The following is a 7,500-nucleotide window of genomic DNA, read 5'->3' as shown; positions in this document are numbered from 1 at the left end:
TATGAATACTTAGCAATTGTAATGAAGATGAGGAAGAGAAAGAGGAGGAAAATAAGATGAAGAGGAGGAGGAAAAGGAGGAGAAAGGAAAACTTGAATCAAGGGGACAGAAAGGGAGGTGAATAAATGTGAAAGGGAAAGAAAGGAGGAAGATGATAAAGAGGAAAAAGAGAAAGAGGAAGAGGTGAAGAAAGAGGAGGAAAAAGGAGAATTCAAAACAAGGGGACAGGGAGGAAAGTAGGGAAGGGAATGGTAGGAGAGAAGAAGAAGAAGAAGAAGAAGAAGAAGAAGGGGAAAAGTAAGAGGAAGAAAGGAAGAGGAAGGGAAATATAGTTTAAATGCGCCTGGAACATTTTTCTTCTCTTCCTACTTTCCTTTTTTCTTCCCTCATTCTATTTTTGTCCTCCTCCTCCTCCTCCTCTTCCATCTCCTTCTTTTCCTTAACTCAACATTTCTTAACCATTCTCTCCCCTTCTTTTAACATTATCCTTCTTCCTCCATTTATCATATCCTCCCTTCCCATCCATCTTCCTTTCTTTCCACTTTGCTCTTACTCCTCTTTCTTCTCTCCATCTTCATCGTTTTCCAGGTTTCTCTCTCTCTCTCTTTCTCTTTCTCTTTCCTTTCCTTTCCTTTCCTTCCCTTCTCTTATTTTCCCTTCCCTTCCCTTCCCCTCCACTCGTTTCCACTCCCCTCCTCTTCCCTTCCATCTCCTCCCCTCCCCTCTCACTCTCTCTCTCTCTCTCTCCCCTTTCCTTTCCTTTCCTTTCCTTTCCTCCTTACCTTCCACTCCTCCTCCTCTTCCCTTCCTCTCTCTCTCTCTCTCTCTCTCTCTCTCTCTCTCTCTCTCTCCCCCACATCACGTATTCTTGGGCCGCTTTGCATTCCACTCCCTCCACTCCGCGGTGACGCCAGGGGAGGGGAGTTACACCTGCTACTCTCGGGTGGGATGTAAAATGACGAAAAAAGCAGAGGACGAAAAATACAGAGAAGAAAGAAGGAAGGGAATGGAGACGAAGAAAGCAGATGAAAAATACAGAGAAGAAAGAAGGGAATGGAAAATGACCAAGAAATATCAAGTTTGGAAGATATTAAGAAAAACGTATAGAGCTCTGGAGTGAGGAATGAAAAGGAGAAAATAAGGAAACAGAACAATGTATAAGAAAGTATGGAAGAGAGAGAGAGAGAGAGAGAGAGAGAGAGAAAATATTAGGAACGCTACGTGCCGGGAAACACTAATAAAACATTCTAAAAAAAGAAAGACAGAAATATATACACTCGGAGTGGAAGTAAAAAGAAGGTATTTTCCTTTCATTTCCGTCTATTCCTTTAGTTGTCTTCTCTTCCGCTTTCTGTTATCTGGTTATGTTTTCTTCCTTACTCTTTCACGTACCATTTTTCATTCGATATTCTTCTAAGGTTGTCTTCTTCTACCTCTATGTCAACTCCGGTCTAACGTGTATTTTCTGTCATCTCCAGCCATCCCTTCTGTAATATTCTTTTCTGTTATCCTTCTTTCTCTTGAGTATAGCATTTTCCTTTCGATATTCTTCTAAAGTTGTCTTCTTCTACCTCTATGTCAACTCCGGTCTAACGTGTTTTTTCTGTCATCTCCAGCCGTCCCTTCTGTAATATTCTTTTCTGTTATCCTTCTTTCTCTTGAGTATAGCATTTTCCATTCGATATTCTTCTAAAGTTGTCTTCTTCTACCTCTATGTCAACTCCGGTCTAACGTGTATTTTCTGTCATCTCCAGCCATCCCTTCTGTAATATTCTTCTCTGTTATCCTTCTTTCTCTTGAGTATATCATTTTCCTTTTACTAACTCTCTTATTGCCTTCTGCCCGCTCCGTCAGCCTCAACCTTCCGTGTTTTCCTTTCATCTCCGTTCCGTCCTCTGGTGCCTGTCGTTCCTCCAGGCTCAGAGGGCACACAAACACGCGGCCCATTGGACAGACTCGACCGCCTGACTGACTGACTGACTGGCGGACTGACTGACGAAAGCAAATGGAGTTATTGAGTGGTTTCAGTGGAGGTGTGTGTGATTCTGAGTGTGTGTGTGTGCGTGACTTTAGTCCTGAGAGATAGAAAGAGATAGACGGTGTGTGAGTTAGTTCTGAAAGAGATAGACAGACAGTTTGTGATTTAGTTCTGAGAGACAATGAAAATACACTTAATACAGAGGAAGATTTAGTCCAGAGAAATATAGATAGTGTGATTTAATTCTGAGAGAGAGAGAGAGAGAGAGAGAGAGAGAGAGAGAGAGAGAGAGAGAGAGAGAGAGAGAAAAGAAAGAAAAAAAGAAAGAAAGAGATGAAGAACAGCAAATATTAAAGCAACCAGAAAAATATAAACAAATAAACCTCAAAAAAATGAAAATCAACGAAAAATTATAAAGAAAAAAACTAAGGTATTTCAAAGTACTGTTAACGCTCCCTGTAAAGCCTACATGAAGGAATGCCATAAAAGTGCATTGTTTGAAAGACTGAATGGCCGCGTGTGATGGACCTCCAAAGGCAATTTACCGCGGAAATTACCTGAAATGCATCCAATTAAGCCTGGGAGCCGGATAACACCTGCCCCGCGCACCTGTGTACTCGCTCACTCACTCACTCACTCGTACTGACACTCATCATTCATTCATGCATTCACTCACTCAATCAAATAGACACTCACTCACCCACTCCTATATATCGACACTCATTCACTCATATTCACTGTTCACTCATTCATTCACTGACTACCTCATTCACTCTCATAACAACACTTACTCATTCAGTCACACCACTCACTCACTCTTCTCTTTTACTCAGATTCTTGTTGTTCTCTTTGTTACTTTGCTTTCCTTTACTCATCCAAATTCAATCTCAGTCAGTCACTCACTCACTCACTCACGGTCATTCACTCATTCTATCACCCTCACAATCACTCTCACTCACTCACTCACTCACTCACTCGCTTTTATGTGGAGTCATCTCTTCCAATGACTTTTCAGGTGCAAATCGTGCAATCATATATCACCTGGGCAATCTAGGTACGCCGTTCTCTCTCTCTCTCTCTCTCTCTCTCTCTCTCTCTCTCTCTCTCTCTCTCTCTCTCTCTCTCTTCTACGCATTACAAATTATCCTACACACACACACACACACACACACACACACACACACACACACACAGTTAAGCCTGCCAATAGTACCGGTCAAGGACATGTTCAGGACACGATATGACAAAATGCCTGGTGCTTTCTACTCCTCTCTCTCCCTCCCTGTCTGTCTGTCTGTCGATTGGATAAATACTTCACACTGACAGCCATTTATTAGTACGTGTGGCAATGCTCAATCTCCCTCTATTCGTGATGGTTCTCCTCCTCCTCCTCCTCCTCCTCCTCCTCCTCCTCTTCATCGGGTGGAGAAGCAAGCAATGAGGGACACCTGTTTGTTAGCGGTGGTCGCTCTCTCGTTGTGTGGGTAAGTAGCGCTTCCTCTGGTCTCGCTCTCTCTCGTCATCTTTGTTTATGTTATGTTTTTTGTTGTTGTTGTTTGTTTGTTTCTCTGATGTACTGATATACTTTCACTTTTTTCAACTGTGTGTGCTTCCTCTTGCTCTTTCTTCTTGTTTTCCTTCATTGTTATTTATTTTTTTATTTTTTTCAACTGTGTGCTCCTTCTTTCTTGTTTTTTTCATCTTTTTACTTAATTTCTTTTTACCTTTTCAACTGTGCTTCTTCCTCTTTCTCATCTTTTTTCTTTTTTTTTCTTTTTTCAACTGTGATTCTTGTTCTGTCTTCTTCTTTATCGTCTTCTTCCATCTTCATCCTCTAATCCTCTTCCTATTATTATCAGTATCATCATTAAAATTTCCGCTTCTCCACTTTATATGTTTACCGAATTTCTTTTTCTCCTACTTCATCACCTTCCTCATTTTCATCTTCCTCTTATTTCTTCTCTAACAAAACTTGGTCACCATCATATTAGAGTAGTACCTTATCTATCAGCAAACTACTCAACTCGCTCAACCTTCGTCTGTCAAAAGATTGATGACAGAAAAGATTTATAACGTTAAAAAAATTGAATAATATGTCAAGAAAAAGAAATAAGACAGAGAATATGTCAGTTAGGTTGAAAATAATAAAAAGACAAACGATATTTTACTGGAGAGAGAGAGAGTTTCAATCATCGCTTGCAGGTACAAAAGAATATATATATAACGCCGATTGGAGAGAGAGAACAAAAGAACGGCCTAGCACATGACCCTACCTCTCTCTCCCTCTCTCTCTCTCTCTCTCTCTCTCTCTCTCTCTCTCTCTCATTCAAGCAGATTAATGCGAGTGATAAAATTATATACTTTTTTTTTAAGCAATCAGTGTCTAATCTTATCAGTGAGACGTAAATGTGATGCTTTTAATGCGCTCGCTCTCTCTCTCTCTCTCTCTCTCTCTCTCTCTCTCTCTCTCTCTCTCTCTCTCTCTCTCTCTCTCTCTCTCTCTCTCTCTCTCTCTCTCTCTCCTTATTTGTTTTTTATTTCCCTTTCACTCTCCCTGCTTCCCTTCCTTTCTTCACCTCCTTTCCTCTCCTTTATCTCCGTTTGCCTCTTTCCTCCTTCGCTTCCTCCTTCCTATTCTTCATTTTACTTCTCTCTCTCTTTCTCTCCTCCTCTGGTTCTCTTTCCTACCCTTCCCATTCCTATATTCACCTCCATAACCCATTTTTCTTAGACCTTTTCCTTTCCTTCCTTTCCTATCCTTCTTAATTTCTTCTGAGTCTCTTTCCTTCCTTCCCTTCTTTCCTTCACTTCCCTATGTCTCTCCCTCTCTCAGTACCGTCCATCTTTTTTCTTACTCTTGATTTCTTTCTTCCTTATCACCTCCACGATTCTCTACCTCCTTCTCTTCTTTCCTCCACTTCTCTATCTCTCTCTCCCTCGCTCAGTCCTGTCTATCTTCCTCCATTTTCTTCCTCGCCATCTTCACGAGTGTCTCCCTTCTCCCGCCCTTTCCTCCACTTACCTGCCCTAATTGTCTCCTCCCGCGGCTCAGGTGACATGGCCCGTAACTCACCTGTGAACAAAAGAAAAAGAATATATTACTCACGTGTCCTTCGGGTATTTGTATAGATAATTTCATCTTAATATTTTTTTCTGTTTTGTTGTTGTTGTTGTTGTTGTTGTTACTGGACCAAAGAGGAAATTAGACTTCGTAACGATCTATAATTAATGTCACGGGATGAGGAAATGTATAGAATTGAGAGAGTTGATAATAGAATGGAGTGGTTGTATAAAAGAAAAGTCTCTCTCTCTCTCTCTCTCTCTCTCTCTCTCTCTCTCTCTCTCTCTCTCTCTCTCTCTCTCTCTCTCTCTCTCTCTCTCTCTCTGTCAGCGACGTAACTCACACCTCTAAGTCGATAGCAATGTCATTAATGCAATTGTTTTTTCCCCTTCAAACCTTGACACGTATATTCTTATCTTCTTATCACTTCTAGGCTCTCCTCCCTCCCTCTCCCTCTCCCACTCCCTCTCCCTTTCCTCCCTTCTCTGCAATAGCTTCCTTTCCTCTCCTCATCCTTCAGCTGTGCAACTCCGCCCTCCAAGAATCTTCCATCAACTTACATATGGATTGACTTTGTTGCATTAGGATAGATATATAGATAGATATTGATAGATTAACGCAGACAGACAGACAGACAAACAGATAAACAGATTGGTACATAAATAGATAAAAAAAAAGAAGATACAAACAGATATGCATTATAGATAAAGAAAAGATAGAATACCAAAAATAAAATGTGAAAAGAATAGACATTAAACGGATATATTGACAGTTATGGATATATCGGTTCAAAATGAGAGAGAGAGAGAGAGAGAGAGAGAGAGAGAGAGAGAGAGAGAGTCCACAAAAAAATCAATCATCGCTTGCAGGCACAAAAGAATATATATATATAACGCCGACTGGAGAGAGGGAGAGAGAAACACACACACACACACACACACACACACACACACACACACAAGCACACACACATACATGACTTAACGGTGTCGAAAGGTCAAGGCTTGTGTGTGTGTGTGTGTGTGTGTGTGTGTGTGTGTTTAAACTTTGGAAATGAACTCACGCGCTGCATACTGACTGAATACCTAACTTACTGACTGACTAACCGGTTCTCTCTCTCTCTCTCTCTCTCTCTCTCTCTCTCTCTCTCTCTGGCGACTTTATTTTCACGTTATTTTCCTCCCTGCGAGTTATTTTCCAAGACGGACGCGGTTCATCAACACTTCAAGGCGTGACTCTCTGTAAAGGCGACGAATTTCTCAGCCTCAAGCGTCGCCTCCACCAGAAAAGTCGCGGCTAACACTTTCCTTTTTTGCAGTTATTTTCGTGTTTGTCTGTTTTTGTTTGTTTGTTTGCTTCGTGTTTGTCTGTTTAGGTATTATGGTGTTTGGTGTTTATATATAATTGTGATACTGGACCGTTTTACATGTTGATTTATTTATTTATTTTTTATTATTATTTACGTCGTTTGTTTTTCTGTTGGATATATGAAGTTCTATAATTGGATGAGGTTAAAGTAATAAAAATAATAATAATGATAATAATAATTAGTAATATATTCCCAACTGCAATATGAGGCATTCACTTTGTCTCCTGTTAACTCCACAATTTCCATCTCTCCTCCTCCTCCTCCTCCACCTCCTTTCCTCCACTCAGATCTCGTTCCACCCGTTCACCATACCCCCATACATCTGTTGATAGTATTCCACTTCTTCCTTTCTCTTCATCATTCCACTCCACTCCTCTCCTCCACATCCTCTTCCACCCCATTACAGACTTCCACCCAGCTATTAAATCTTCCACACCTTCCTCTCTCTCTCTCTCTCTCTCCACCACCCTTCGTTCCACCGCACCTCTCTTCACCTTTCCACTTCATCCGCCTCTTCTCCACACCCTTCTATTTCCAGGTCTGCTCCACATCCTCTTCCACCCCATTACAGGCTCCCACCCAGCTGTTTGATATTCCACCCCCTAATTTATCTCCACCCTTCCTTCCTTCCACTCCACCTTCCTCTCTCTCTCCCTCCTTATCATCCTCCAATATCACCTGCTCCACCTCCTCCTCCTCCTCCTCTTCCTCCTCCCCCTCATCCCTCCCACCCTCCCTTATGCCCCCTCCTATTTCCTCCTCCTCCCCACAACCCCCTTCTCTCTCTCTCTCTTCCACGTCCTCCTCCCCTTCCTCCCTATCACCCTCTCCCCCTCTTCCTCCCCCTCCCCGGTCTCCTATATTTCACAGGTTAATTTCAAGGCTGCCTCCACACCTTCCATTGCGACCACACCCCAGAACACACACACACACACACACACACACACACACACACACACACACACACACACACACACACACACACCTGTTGATGGGTAATGGAGAGGTCACCTGAGGCTCAATGAGAGAGAGAGAGAGAGAGAGAGAGAGAGAGAGAGAGAGAGAATGGCCCACACCCTTACTATGGTGAAA

Source organism: Eriocheir sinensis, chromosome 15 (assembly GCF_024679095.1).
Source record: "Eriocheir sinensis breed Jianghai 21 chromosome 15, ASM2467909v1, whole genome shotgun sequence".
Lineage (NCBI taxonomy): Eukaryota > Metazoa > Arthropoda > Malacostraca > Decapoda > Varunidae > Eriocheir > Eriocheir sinensis.
Note: the sequence above shows the minus strand (reverse complement) of the source record.